We start from the raw sequence: 16270 nt of genomic DNA on the forward strand, positions 1-16270 counted from the left end.
CACCTATTTTCTTGCCCATTTTCCAGGGCATGGAAATTCTGTGCCTCAAACACACCTGGTAAGATCCCAATCAAAACATTACAGCTAACTCAGACTGAAATTGTCAACACAGCATGCCTACCACACTTCCAAGTGATAAGAGAAGCCAATTCTTCAAGCCACTTCAACTACAATCAAAAATGGGCTATACCTGGAACCAGATAGAGCGAATCTGGGATCCTAGTTGATCGTTAAGGCATCAGATGAGGAGCATTACATTAACCATGCACATTACTCTGGGTAATAGGATTTACAACATTTAATCACACACACACAAACACAAAATCCAGAAGGGTCCAGGCCTGACACTCATATATCTTACACTTCACTCAAGCAACCGAGTATTTAGGACCTCTACTTAATACAAGTTTTGTTAGCTACAAAAAAGATCTTCTTTACATGTTTACTTAAAAGGCAAGAGGATGTACAAATGCATCTATAGAGAAGTGACGCTGACCAGCAGAGACGAAAATACAGCTAAGGAAATATAAAGGAGTAGCAAGAAAAAAAATTCAGTGAACAAGGGACATTTAATTTATACCAGTTTCTTGTACATCAATCTAAAAACTCAATTTCTATTCCTTGTGCTTTAATATAGATCTCCCCCCTCCCCCCACAAAAAAGGAGAGGGAGGAATATACCAATTGAGGAAGAAAACTGAAAATATATTTTACAGTTGACAAATTAGTTGAAGACTTTGCAATCTAGGAAAGTATGATACATAAAAAAGTATGTTGTTCAAATATCAACTATAGTCATGTATTATTAATTACAAATACACATGTATATTGATGTTCAATATTAAGTGACATCTTACATTTAAAAACAGTTAAAGCATCAAAAAAGTATAGTATAATGTGTAAAGCAAACTGACTTTTCATTCACCTTTCACCACTTATACAAAAACACATGCAGTGATATAAGAATTTCAGAATTACAATTTGACATTTAGCGCATTTCAGTATGTGCTATTTAAAGTGACCTGCAAATACTGTAGCTTAACAGATGTGCAGTAAGTGTATTTTTATTTGCTGAGTGCACCAAATACCAAAGGAGCATCCAATATACACTAATTATGAATTAAACTCTCTCCCATCCACAGGGTAATTCTGTGATACAAGAGAAACTACTGTGCCCTGCTGGATTATCAAATTGGCCTAAAAGTGGGAGCAGTGGCAATTTATTATATAGCAGGGTTTAGAAAGACTGAAGTTTTGTCTTCACTACGGGGTAAGTCAACCTAAGTTATGCTACTCGAGCTACGTGAATAACATAGCTGTAGTCAACGTAGCTAGATCAACTTACCCCGGTGTCTTCATTGCGCTGCGTCCACGGGAGACACTCTCCAGTTGACTTCCCTTACTCTTCTCAGAGAGCTGGATTACCAGGGTTGACTGGAGAGCACTCTGCCGTCGATTTAGCGGGTCTTCACTAGACCCACTAAATCAATCCCTGCTGCATCAATTGCAGCAGCATGGATCTCCTCATTGTGAAGACCAGCCCTGATACAAACTATGATATAGTACCTATTTTTGTTGTATTAGGGAACAGCATTTTTGTTCTCATGTGCTGAAACTGTGTATAAATTAGATACCAAAACCAAATAAAGATTAATATGTGGAGTAAAGCTGTCACTCACTTGATCACAGTACAGATTAATGTCTATTTAGCTGCAGTAATGCATATGTTGTTGTTTGATAAAACAGGTATTTAAAAAATAAATCATTGCACTATAACAATTAGTTCCTAGAATGCTTTTAAAATTGCACCAGTTTTTAAAAGTTAAATTGTTTAATGTGATTTTTTTTTCTTCTCCTGAAAAAATCTCAGTTTTTATAGTTGTGACATCAAATCAATGAATTAAAAGAGGGTTTATGTACTGGATTAAAGTGTGTTTAATAGTATTATACATCAAATATTGTACATTTTATGAATAAATTACTTCAAAGGCACACTCAGGTACTTTAGACAATATTTAGATTGTTTAAAAAATGATTTTACAAACTATTAATAGAAATGTAATGATTTTTTAAAAATCAGATTAGATTAAAACAATACTGCCATTTCGAGGCTTGACAAAAAAACATACCAATTCAGCAGAACTGGGGTTAGAACTAGTGGGAGTCCTAGCGTAGGTAAGGCTCCAGCAACCATACCCATTTTTACCACCATTTGATTAGAACTAAGATGGTGGTTTACAGGTCAAGCCACCAGAGCCTTGTCTACATCGGGGCTCCCACTTGTTCCACCATTGGTCCAGCTGAACAAGTGGGAATTTCTTTGTCAATTCTCCAATGCAGGCAAGACTTTACATCATCATCTATCCAAAAGCCACTAAAAATTAGAAACACTAGTTAATTTAGTAGGTGATTAGTGGGAGGGACACAAAAGGGACACCAGCTAAAGGGGGGCATGTGACCTCCCCAAATGACCCCCACACACAACTCATCCCCACCCCCATGTGACCCCTTCATGTGACTCCTCTCTGCCATGCTCCCCGTCCCTGCTCCACCCCCAGCCTGGGGGCCCTGCACTCTCCCCATCCCACGTTACCTGGCTGAGTGGGGGCTCTGCTCCAGTCCCCCAGCATCTCTCAGGCACAGCCTCCGGCCACGCTGCCTGCCTGGGATGCTGCCCAGTGTGGCATGCAGTGGCTGCTCTCTCCCAGGCAGCCTCTGGCCACACTGCCTGCCTAGGCTGTCCCAGGCAAGCAGCGTGTCTGGAGGCTGCCTGGGAGAATGTAGCCACTGCGAGCTGCACCAGGCAGCACAGCCGGAAGAGGAGAGGCTCTGGCCCTGCTTCTTCCTTTCCACCTCTGGCCCTGACCCTTAATCTCCCCGGCTGCTGGCCTTGACCCCCTCAACCCGGCATTTGGGGGAGGGTCATGTGACCCTTCGCCTCCTCACCATGGGTCGCCATCATATGAGACCAACACCTGTGACAGTCCCAAAGAGGGTAAGGTTAAATAGGCTGTCACAGATATTGCAACCATACAGCATTTTTGGGGACCATACAGTATTAATTTTGGGAATGTTCTATCTATCATTGTGGAGTTGGAATTGTATTCAATTCTATGGGAGGAGAGTTACCACAACTGCTCCTGGAACTAAAAACAGTTGGGGGTGATCACTACAGTTTCTGAGATTGTAAACAACTCCAGAGTAGTACTAGCCCTAGGGTGGTTTGCATTTCTGAGCCAAACAGATACAGGGGCTCAAGGAAACAAAGGACTTTTGGTATAAAAGGCTGCGTTTAACTAGATTCAGAGGTCTTCTTTCTGATCCAACAAACAGACATGACCTTTTAACTAAGAAAGGGACCCAACCCTGGACAAAAGTTTTGAAGGGCATTGGCCTGCCAGATTCCCTATGTGGAAAATGGGTGGTTTATGGTATATTTGCTGTGCATGTACATTTGCAGTGTGTGTACATTTTCTCTGTATGCTCTTCATCCCTGAATACATACAGTCTGCTTACAAAGACTGTCTGGTCATTTGTAAAAACCGTGCCATTGTTCTTGGACAGAAATAAAGGAGCAGGGAGCTGGATGTTCGTAAGATATGCTTGGGTAGAATCACAGTAAGGAGCAGGAGATTGCAGACTAAAATCTCTGGTCAGAAGGGATTGGGAATAGGACAAGGGTCCCTACCCAGAGAGAGGTGAAGGCTAGAGACCTGAGAGCATTCCTTGAGCAGGCCAAAAAGGTGGGATCAGAGGTGCAGATAACCTGAAACTGACAGGCAAATTTAAGGCACTCAAAAGTTAAGTGACTTGCCCATGGCAAGAAAAAGTCTGAAAAGAAGCTGGAATAGAAGACCCCCAGCACTGTATCTTCCTTAAACATTCCCCTGTAGTATTTGCAACCCTGCTAATGGAACAATGAGCACATGAGAACCAGAAAAGTGAAACTGAGTAGAAACAAAAGTGAGAGAGACTGGTTTAAATTGCTGAGTAAAATGTAAAAAGTAAACAATAGCAAACAAAATTAGCTGATTAAAGTTTTTACTTTTTAGAATCTGAAATATTAGTAACAAAGCTAAGGAAATATATTTTTGTGAACTATTTTTAACCTGACAGTGCCATTAAATCTTAATTTAAATTTTTGTTTATTGACACCTCCGAGCCATCTAACCATCAGATTGGCCAACTGATTTTGTCTAATATATTTCTTGATAAACATACAAACATATATTTCACCTTATATTTGCAATCACTGTGTATACCCACATTCTGGATTCATAACTACATCTTTGAATTAGCTTTTATCCTACTGACTCCAAATCAATCGTTTAGCTCATACAGTACTTAAAGCACAAGCAGTTAGATGAACATGTGTATTGAGTTCAAAGCAGTTTCGACACAACAAAACTAAGTCTGCAAAATGGAAAGCCTCTCTGATAGTTACATTCATGGACAGAATTGCTATTATGGGATCTGAAAAGTTCTTTGATCTGCCTCTTAAAAGAGTTGGTAATGTTCAGTGTAAGTATATCATACTACTTGTAGAAAAATAAATAAATCATCACCAGACCTCCAATGATAATCTTGCTATGAATTCTGTAACGTAAATTAATTTTTTATTACTCACCAAAAGAAACATTTAAAATTTAGAGCAGATAAATATAAATAATGTACTTTGAAAGAACATTTGCAAAATGAGTAATGGTTTCATTTCACGTTTCCATTAAATGTTTCAGGTAAGTCATACAGAAACACTTTCATTATTCTACATTAACTCAAAACATTGAAACATAAAGTGGTGATACTTCTTGAATGCCACGTTAAGACCAGGATAATGAGAAACACTAATAATGCTGCAAAGTTGCATTGGTGCAGTAAGTGCACTTCTTTTAATAAAAACTCACAAACATCACTGGCACAAATTTGACCTAACAAAGTTATCTGATGGGAAATTACCTCTGGTTCCACCTATCCTGGGATGTCGGAGGGATGGGTGTCCCCATCTGCCACTTCATTAAAAAAACAATAATCATTGTAGTTAGCCTATACATTAAATGCTTTGCCCTTTTGTGCAGACCCAGAGCTGTGCTAACATCTTTGAGGATACTGGAGCATTAACAAGTAAATAAACAAGACCCATTAGAAAGACAGAAATCAGTATTTGCTAAGGGGTTGCCTACACTAGCACTCGTCAGCAACACTTTTGTCCTTCAGGGGTATTAAAAAAACACACACTCCCGAACAAGAAAAGTTTTCGTGACGAAAAGCACCGGTATGAACAGTGCTTTGTCAGCAGGAGCAAAATTGCTGCCACTCATGGGGGTGGAAGTTTTTTGTCGGCAGAACTGCTCTCTCTTGCTGACAAACAGCAGCTACACTGCGTGCCTTGTAGCAGCACAGCCCTGTCACTAAAAGCCTCGTAATGTAGCCATAGCCTAACTAAAGGCAAAAATTGGTAGACAACATTTATTCAAGCTTCACTAAGGCAGAGGGTTTCCCTCATATACATAGGGACTCATAACATTTTCCAGGTCTCCAATCATACACCCATCATAAATCAGGAGCCCCAGGAGCAGTAGGGACATGATCACAGGACAGTCATATCTCCAAATTGAAAGCAGCAGTACAGAAGTACTTTCACACAGCTATAATTGGCGGGAAAACTGATTAGGGCCTTATCTACATCAGGTTTTTCCCATTGTTGCAAATATCAGTTCAGCTCTGCTGGTGGTAACAAACAGGAGAGCAGCAGTGTAGACAAGGCGCTGGTGGCATTTTACACATACAGACCTGTCTTAAACAGGGTTAGGCAGTAGTGGTTAAAACAATAGATCCCTGGAGCCCTATTACAGTAGAGCTTCCACATCTGCTAATACAGTGGAGCTGAACCAATAGTAGAAATGCTATGAAGTTTTTGGCCAAAGAAGCCTAGTCATAGATCACCATCTACTGATTGTGAAATAGTAGTCAATTTCACTAATGGTTCCCCTTGAAAAATAGAAGCACAGCACCACGCTCTCTAAAAGGTACTAAAAGGAGAAGTCACACAAAACCAGAGAAATAAAAAGGAACAACAATGGTATGCAATAAAAATCTTGGTAGAAAAATATGAGCCATCCTAGTTTAGACGACAGGAATTCTGCTGCACCCCTAAATATTTCCTAGAACAGCTAACAGTCTCATGACAACAATCCCAACCTTTCTTAGAACTTTGTGGGAAATCATTACAGTATAATTTTAAAAATACATACATTAAAATTATTCTAAACATACTTGACCACATTTGATTTATCTGGAAGTCCATCTGAAAAGTTACTGCAAACTGTCTTAAGGTTCTTTTAAAATTCCAGATTTCATAGGAAAGCATACAACCCCACCTAACAAATAGGGAGAATAATACATGTTAAATATTTTTAAATGTCTAGTTCCAACCTGTAAAGAATATAGAATACATTGGAACTATTCATTAGTGATATTCTTATGTATACAATTCAGTATTAAGATCTACTAAATGTTATTTAAGTACAAAGAGAAAAATCAAATAAACTGACACAAAGAAAAAGTCCACAATTCAACATCCATTCAACAAAGTCAGCCTGTGGAACTTATTGCCATGTGATGATGTGCATGCCAAAAGAATTAGACAAGATCATGGAGGATAGGTCCATCAATGGCTATTAGCCAAGATGGTCAAGGATGCAACCCCGTGCACCGGGTGTCCCTAAACCTCCAACTGCCAGAAGCTGGGAGAGCAGATGGATGAATCTCCATAAATAACCACTTTGAATTCAATGTATAATTAGAAATACCAAAGGTAAATTAAAGAGCATGAATAAAGTCAGAAAAAAAATAGAGTAGAGTAACAAGGGTCCCATAAATGGTTGCTCAGCTGTCTTTTTAAACTCCTGTAAACATATAATACTGTAGTATGAAAAGCTAATATTTCTACAAAATACAGGATTAAAGATTAAAACTCAACACAAAAAAAACCTGCTGTTTTCCAGAGCTCCAAAATATAACTAGTTTTCAGTCACTTGTACATCAATTGCACATTCTTTATCAATACAAAATTATCTCTAATTTTTTTATATTGTAGCAGAAAATACAGCTTCTCAGAATGTCCTTTGACCAACATGAAAGGAATATTGAGCATGTTGGTTTACATTTCTGTTAACCTCAAAGATTCTGATCTCATTAAGAATCTAAGATAGATATATAAAGAAGTCCACCTTTTAATTTCATTAAACAGTTTAATCTTAATGACATTTACAAAAAATAATTGTGGCGATTTTAATTAAGAGGTTTTGAAATAGGACAAGATTACACTAACCTCTCTAAACAGCTTTTTTATAAAATCCCTGATTCATCAGTATTTGTCTGTGGATTGAAATTATTCCATTTTATTCTCATCTGAAATCCTACCAGGAAAATTTTTACTTGGAATATGTTCAACATAGTAAAAGAAAAAGATTTATTAGGCAAATAAAGAGTTAACACCCAACTTCTTACAAAGACAAAAGTCATTTTGTGGCCAGGATTTATTAAAAATAATAAATAACTAATACCTCACCCATTAACATTTTACATGTCATTTATGTTAATTTTAGAAAGATCTTTAAATCACTATAAAAAGCCTCATAAATTGAAAGCGTAACAATTTATCTTCTGCTAAATGCTGATATAAGGAAGAGACCTGCAACAATAGAAACTGACATCTTATCATTCAGGGGCCAAGCATTATAATAGTGCAACTTCCTCATTAAACCCTCCTCAGACCAAACAATCTTCCTGAAGCTGAGGCTGCTCTCTCTCTGCTTTGGGCCCCTCTGACACAGGCTACCAATTGTGCCAAATTAAAAACAAATTTATTTAATTTGTACCTTAACAGTACTGAAAACAGTGCTGGAGTTACTATAACGGGGTCGGCAACCTTTCAGAAGTGGTGTGCCGAGTCTTCATTTATTCACTCTAATTTAAGGTTTTGTGTGCCAGTAATATATTTTAACATTTTTAGAAGGCCTCTTTCTATAAGTCCATAATATATAACTAAACTATTGTTGTATGTAAAGTAAATAAGGTTTTTAAAATGTTTAAGAAGCTTCATTTAAAATTAAATTAAATTGCAGAGCCCCCTGGACCGGTGGCCAGGACCCGGGCAGTGTGAGTGCCACTGAAAATCAGCTCACGTGCCACCTTCGGCACGTGTGCCATAGGTTGCCTACCCCTACCCTACAACATCGGTTTAAAGGAGTTTAATCTGCTAATCTAAAATATGGAAATTAGAGAGCCAGGCAGGCAGTGTTTAGAGCTAGTTATGTATTAGATTTAGATGAGAGCTTGGTTTGGAGATTGAATCTGGGTCCAGGTTTGGATTGGATACCATTTCCTCTATCTTGGGCTGATATCTGATAAAATCGACACGTGAACCAGAACTTATAAATATTTACATTTTTATGTATCTATACATTTTTTATACTCTTTTGATCACTGAATTATCTATCAGGCATACCTAAAGCCTAGGTGCATTCCACAAAACCGAAAACAACCTGTCACTAAAATTCAATTACTATGTCTAAAAACACTTTCTAGACAATAAAACTTTCCCAACCATCAGAACAGCTTTTATTACAGCATAACATCCATCTCTCCCTTACTCACTCTAGTAGGCCCCTTCCAGTTTTGAATCCAATCTGGAATCAAAATCTTAGGGGAAGGAAAGTTCATCTAAGAATTCTAAACAAGCACTACCACCCCCCAAATTGGAAGGTGGTTGGATTTGAGGTTTCACATTTTGGTCCATCTCTAACAGAAACATTTTAATAAAAGTATACCTAAACAATGAAATCCCATGGAAGACTGATTTGTTAAAAAAAAAAATCTGTAAAACTTTTTTTTATAAATAAGTAAACAAGATAGATAACTCTAAAACTGAAGGTCTATTAATTCCCATCTGGTACTTGTTTCCAAGCTAGTTAGTATGATAAAAACAGTCCTTCAGACACAATGCATCATCTGGATCTGTTTATGACCAAAGGATTAGTACACATCTGAAAAAACCTGAAATATTGAGGGAGCTGATTATTTATGAGAAGGTCATGCAAGACAGTATCAAAAGCCTTACTAAAGTAAAGATATACCACGTCTACCGCTTCCCCCCATCCCCCACTATACCCCCCTCCCATCCATGATTGTGTTCAACAATAAAAATAAACTAGGGAAATGCAACCTAGATGGAGTTACTATAAGGTAGGTGCATAACTGATTGGAAAATCATTCCCAGAGAGTAGTTATAGGTGGTTCACAGTCATGCTGGAAGGGCATAATGAGTGGGGTCCCACAGGGATAGGTTCTGGGTCCAGTTCTGTTCAATATCTTCAGCAATGATTTAGATGATGGCATACAGAGTACACTTATAAAGTTTCCGGACAATACGAAGCTGGGAGGGGTTAAATATATGGATATATACCTATCTCATAGGTATATGGGACCCTAAAAGGTTATCGAGTCCAGCCCCCTGCCTTCACTAGCAGGACCAAGTACTGATTTTGCCCCAGATCCCTAAGTGGCCCCCTCAAGAATTGAACTCACAACTCTGTGTTTAGCACGCCAATGCTCAAACCACTGAGCTATAAAATTCAAAATAATCTGGACAAACTGGAGAAATGGTCTGAAGTAAATAGGATGAAATTCAATAAGGACTAATGCAAAGTACTCCACTTAGGAATGAACAATCAGTTGCACACATACAAAATGGGAAATGACTGCATAGGCAGGAGTACTGCGGAAAGGGATCTGGGGGTCATAGTGGATCACAAGCTAAATATGAGTCAACAGTGTAACGCTGTTGCAAAAAAAGCAAACATCATTCTGAGATGTCACTAGAAATAATTATTCTGCTCTACTCTGTGCTGATTAGGCCTCAACTGGAGTATTGTGTCCAGTTCTGGGCACCACATTTCAGGAAAGATGTGGACAAATTGGAGAAAGTCCACAGAAGAGCAACAAAAATGATTAAAGGTCTAGAAAACATGACCTATGAGGGAAGATTGAAAAAACTGGGTTTGTTTAGTCGGGAGATGAGAAGACTGAGAGGGGACATGATGACAGTTTTCAAGTACATAAAAGGCTGTTACAAGGAAGAGGGAGAAAAATTGTTCTCCTTAGCCTCTGAGGATAGGACAAGAAGCGATGGGTTTAAATTACAGAAAGGGTGGCTTAGGTTGGACATTAGGAAAAACTTCCTAACTGTCAGGGTGGTTAAGCACTGGAATAAATTGCCTAGGGAGGTTGCATAATCTCCATCACTGGGGATTTTTAAGAGCAGGTTGGACAAACACCTGTCAGGGATGGTCTAGATAATACTTAGTCCTGCCTTGAGTGTAGGGGACTGGACTAGATGACCTCTCAAGGTCCCTTCCAGTTCTATGATTCTATGGTTTAATATAACTGTAGATGTTATAAAACATACCCTTTCCTCCCCACCACCACTGCCTTTGCAAAAGTGACATGCTTCACATCACCACCATGAAATAATAAAGACATATCAAACATAGTATTAAAGGCACAAGTTACGAATCCTCCCTTTTAGGATTTAAGTCTAGGGTCTGAGAGGGGCACCTTAGGGGCAAACAGGGGTTTGTTTCGCTCCCCTCTTCAGAGAAAACTGAGTCGCATAAACAGAATCCCTTACTAGTGGGGCTAGTACCATATCAGATACAGAGCAAAGAGATGCAGGGATCCCAGGGCTGGGGGTTCAGAGAGGAACAATATAGTAGAAGGCACAAGCCACACTCTAGAGCAGGGGTTGGCAACCTTTCAGAAGTGGTGTGCCGAGTCTTTATTTATTCACTCTAATTTAAGGTTTTGCGTGCCAGTAATACATTTTAACGATTTTAGAAGGTCTCTTTCTACAAGTCTATAATATATAACTAAACTATTGTTGTATGTAAAGTTAATAAGGTTTTTAAAATGTTTAAGAAGCTTCATTTAAAATTAAATTAAAATGCAGAGCCACCCAGACTGGTGGCCAGGACCCGGGCAGTGTGAGTGCCACTGAAAATCAGCTTGTGTGCCACCTTCGGCACATGTGCCATAGGTTGCCTACCCCCTGCTCTAGAGGGAGCCTAGCTGGACTCAGAGGGCTCTTTCCCTCCTCTCTGGGATCTGAAGGCTGGTGCTCAGAAAGGGGGAGTGAGAGCTTGAGCACCCTCAACTGTAGCCAGGGGAGGGGAGAGGTGCCCAGGGCTGGGGGCTTGAGCACCCTTAGCTGCAGTCGGAGGACTGGGGTCCCAAGGCTGCAGGGTCCCAGAGATGGGGGCTTGAGCATCCTTAGCTATAGTCAGGGGTGGGGGAGAGTCCCAGGGCTGGGAGCTCGAGCACCCTCAGCTGCAGCTGGGGAAGGGGGGTCCCAGAGCTAGGGACTTGAGCACCCTTAGCTGTATCTGGGGAAGGGGGGTCCCAGGGCTGGGGCACCCTTAGCTGTAGCCAGGGAAGGGGGGGGTCCCAGGGCTGGGAGCTCGAGCACCCTTAGCTGTAGCCAGGGAAGGGGGGTCCCAGGGAAGGGGGGTCCCAGGGCTGGGAGCTCGAGCACCCTTAGCTGTAGCCAGAGAAGGGGGGTCCCAGGGAAGTGGGGTCCCAGGACTGGGAGCTCGAGCACCCTTAGCTGTAGCCAGGGAAGGGGAGAGGTGCCCGGGACTGGGGGCTCGAGCACCCTCAGCTGCAGTCGGCGGAGGGGGGTCCCAGGGCTGGGGGCTCGCTGAGGAATCGTCCCTGACCTCTTCCTCGGTGGGGGGTCTCTCCCCTCTGGCTGCCCCGGGTGGAGGGGGCTCCTGGCTCCTTTGAGTCCCCAGCCCTGGCCCCCGTTCAGGACACGCCAGGGACAGTGTCGCCCGCCGCTCCCGGGAGGCGCGGAGGCTTCCCCCGGTAGCCAGCGCCCGCCGCGGGAGGCCGGCGGGGCCTGACACCGGGCAGCAGGGGCCTGGGGAGCGGGATGCCCGGGCGGGCCTTGGGGGTGGAGGGCGCGGGCCGGCTCACTCACCGCGGGAGGCAGCAGGCGCCGCCGGGTCTGCATGGCTGAGGGGATCCCCGGGCCCCGCTCCGCTCCCCGCTCTCCGCTCCCGGGCGGGCCCCGCACACACAGCCAGCGAGCGCTGGAGAGGCCGGCGCCCGCCCTCACGCCAAGCCAGCCCGGGCTAGCTCTCTCCGCGGCCGAGGCCGCCTCGGCGAGCAGCAGCCAGCGCCCCCTGGCCGGCCCCAGAGGCAGCGCACGGCACTGCGGCACCGCCGGCGGGGCGGGGCGGGGCGGGGGAGCGGGGAGCCTGCCGCACTCGCGAGTCGCCACACGGGGCCGGAGCCCCCCGCCCCATCCCTCGCCCCCGAGAGGGGACCCAGCGGGGGCTCTGCAGGGAGACGGGCGTGATGAGAGCCCCACAGCGAGACTACTATACCAGCATCCACATCTCACACACACCACACAACATCCGCATCTCTCTCACACACACACAACTGTACGCGGACCTACACTAGGGAGAGAGCCCGAATGCCACACACCCGGACACACAACCACACACAGCTACATGTCAGGGAGACAACACAACTATACCATCATACACATCTCTCTCTCTCACACCACACAAATATACACATACACCAGGGAGACAGCCCTAATGCCACACACTGGGACACAGAACCACACACACACACACAACTATGCACCAAGGAGACAGCTACACATCTCACACACCACACAACTATACACGGATATAGACCAGGGAGACAGCCCGAATGCCACACACCCGGACACACAAACACACACAGATACATGCCAGGGAGACAACACAACTATACGATCATACACATCTCTCTCTCTCACACACACACACACCACACAACTACACACATACAGCAGGGAGACAACAGTAATGCCACACACCTGGACACAGAACCACACACAGAGATATGCACCAGGGAGACAACTACACATCTCTCACACACCTCACACACATACACAGACATATACCAAGGAGACAGACGTAATGCCACACACCTGGACACAGAACCCCACACACAGCTATGCACCAGGGAGACAACTACACATCTCACACATACACACACACCACACAACTTACACACACATACAGCAGGGAGACAACCGTAATGCCACACACATGGACACAGAACCACACACACACAGATATGCACCAGGGAGACAACTACACATCTCACACACACAACTACACACATACATGGACATACACCAGGGAGACAGCTGTAATGCCACACTCCCCGACACACAACCATACACCAGAGAGACAACTATGACCACATACACTTCTCACACACAGGGAGACAGCCATAATGACACAGCCAGACACACAACCACACAAAGATTTACACCAGAGAGACAACTGTGTCAATATACACTTCTCACACACTGAGACACATAGCCACACAGGGATATTACACCAGGGAGACAACTGTAATGACACACATATCTCACACACGAGAGATATACACCAGAGAGACAACCATAATGTACACACAAAATTTCATGCCATATACACAAAAAGATACATACCCACAAACTATGCATGCCGATGAACAGGGACACGCATCCATTCACAAGAAATACACCAAAGAAAGAATCATAACTGCACACACAAATCACACACAGGGATATATAGCAGAGGAAACAATCAATAACTATATATACAAATCACACACAGGGACACACAATCCTCCACATATCCATAGGGACAACCATCCATCCAGATGCAAAGAAACAACTTTCCAACGAGGGTACTTACATAACCATACATGCAGGGACATACAATGAGATACACACACTACCATCTGCCTAAGGACACACAACTGTACACACAAGAATAACATACACAGCTGAAGAGATAATACATACACACAGACAATGCATATGTTTCTCATATAAACACACATACTCTGAAGAATAACTGACAGACATACAGAAACCATGATTGTACACTTAATATAGAATCTCAACATTTATTTATTTTTAAAAAGAAAACCAAGAAAATGCAACCGCCAAAAACAAATTGGCTCTTTGTTCCCTAGCTTTAGACAATCAGTAACTTGCCTATCAGGGAATGTGTTTTTTTCCTTTTATATTATTTATCTGCAATTTGCTTATCTTTTCGTTTAAATTTTACAGTGTGTTGTTTATTTTAGTCCATGATTCTTGTGCTTGTGTATGTAAACATGCATACATACACACCACTGTCCTCTACTGTATAGAAATCAATACTGTTCAATTGTGTGTCATTGCACCTTTATCATGGAGTTTCACAAATAAATTACTGAAGTTGCAGAAACAAACACACACACACACACACCCTTCAATAATTTTTCATGTCTCATTTAATAAAATCAAATAAGACTGCAAATCTCAGGATTTAGAGATAAAGAAATCACAGATCCACATATCTTTTCATGGAAGAATTCTTATAGGAGGATAAATGTTGAAGGGATTCTTGATAGGGGATCCTGTGCTGGAAACAGGGGCGGCTCTAGGGATTTTGCCTAGGCGGTTTGCCTGCGGAGGGTCCGCTGGTCCCGCGGCTTCGGTGGACCTCCTGCAGGAGGTGCCTGCGGGAGGTCCGCCGAAGTCGCAAGACCAGCGGACCCTCCGAAGGCAAGCCGCCGGAGGCAGCCTGCCTGCCGCCCTCGCAGCGCTGGCAAAGCGCCCCCCACGGCTTGCCACCCCAAGCACACGCTTGGCGTGCTAGGGCCCGGAGCCGCCCCTGGCTGGCAAGAGCTATCTCATATACCCATGAATAAGATGTAGTGTAAGAAGGGGAACTGGATAATTTCCACACCAGAATACTGAAATAATTGGGACATGAGACTGATAGGCCAGTAGCAAGGGTTTTTAATAAATCCATCTATCTATGGGGGAGTACCAGATGACCAACAGCTAATGTCATATCTATATTTAAGAAAGGGGAAAAAAGTGATCTGGGAAATTACAGACCTGTTACTCTGACCTCAATGGTAAGCAATGCTTTAAAATAAATTGTGAAGGAAAGAATAACTAAATTAATGGTGGCAAATGGTAAAGGGGACGTAATGCAACATGGGTTTACCAAAGATAGATTATGCCAGTCTAACCTGATTTCCTCCTCTGAGAAAATAACTTTTTTTAGGTATGGAAAATGCAGAATATCTAATATACTTAGACTTCAGTAAAGCATTTGAGACAGTACCACACAGGAAATTAGAAGATTAATACAAGAATTGTAAGGTGGCTAAGGAACTGGCTAAAAGAGAAGACAGCTACAGCGTTTGCTGAAAGGTGAACTATCAAACTGGTGGGAGGTCATTAATGGAATTCCTCAAGGATCCATCTTGGGACCAATCTTATTCAATATTTTTATTAATGATCTTGGCACAAAAAGTAGGAGTGTACTAATGAAATTTGCTGATGATACAAAGTTAGGAAGCATCATCAATACTGAAGAGAATTGGAATATTATACAGGAAGACCTGGATGACCTTGAAGTCTGGAGTGACAGAAGTGGGATGAAATTCAAATGTACAAAGTGCAAGGACATACACTTTGAGTCTAATCATAAGAATTTCTGCTACAAGCTGGGAGCTCATCAGTTAGAAGCAACAGAGGAAAAGAAGCACCTGGATGTATGGGTCAATCACAGGATGGCTGTGAGTCAACAATGTGCTGAGGCAGTGAAAAAAAGGTAAATACAATCCTAGGATGCATCAGGCAAGGCATTTCCAATAGAGATAGAGAAGTATTAATCCCATTCTACTAGGTGCTGGGACCTCATTTGGAATACTGTGTACAATTCGGGTCACCCAAGTTCTAGAGTAATTAATTCAAACTGGAACAGGTACAGAGAAGGCCAATTAGGATGATCAAGGGAATGGAGGGCCTATCTTATGAGAGGAGACTAGAAGAGCTTGGTTTATTTAGCATAGCAAAATAAGACTGATGGGGGATATGATTGCTTTCTATAAATGCATTAGGAGGGTAAAAACCTATTTAAGCTAAAGGACAATGTTGGCACAAGAACAAATGGGTTTACACTGGCCATGAACAAATTCAGATTGAAAATTAGAAGGTTTCTAACCATTAAAGATGTGTTTCTGGAACAACCTCCCAATAGAAGTTGTGGGGCAAAGAACTTAATTAGTTTTAAGAAAGAGCTGGACAAATTTATGAGTGGGGTTGTATGATGGTGTTGCTTATGTTGGTAGGGTGCAGGGCTCAGTAGTCCTGT

The 16270-nt window shown here is 42.4% G+C and overlaps 1 protein-coding gene across 2 annotated transcripts in view; it reads right to left on the bottom strand.

The window, feature by feature from the left end:
- Positions 1–12216, bottom strand: part of ZFYVE9 (zinc finger FYVE-type containing 9) — a 96782-nt gene extending 84566 nt beyond the window's left edge. The window contains exon 1 of one of the 2 annotated variants that reach the window (XM_039483636.1): positions 12037–12214. The gene's annotated coding sequence lies outside the window, so the exon portion shown is untranslated. Of the gene's footprint in view, positions 1–12036 lie in introns of both variants that reach the window. The other variant, XM_039483637.1, reaches the window with a different exon arrangement.
- Between the last annotated feature and the right edge of the window lie 4054 nt (positions 12217–16270).

This window comes from Mauremys reevesii, linkage group 8 (assembly GCF_016161935.1).
Source record: "Mauremys reevesii isolate NIE-2019 linkage group 8, ASM1616193v1, whole genome shotgun sequence".
Taxonomy (NCBI): domain Eukaryota; kingdom Metazoa; phylum Chordata; order Testudines; family Geoemydidae; genus Mauremys; species Mauremys reevesii.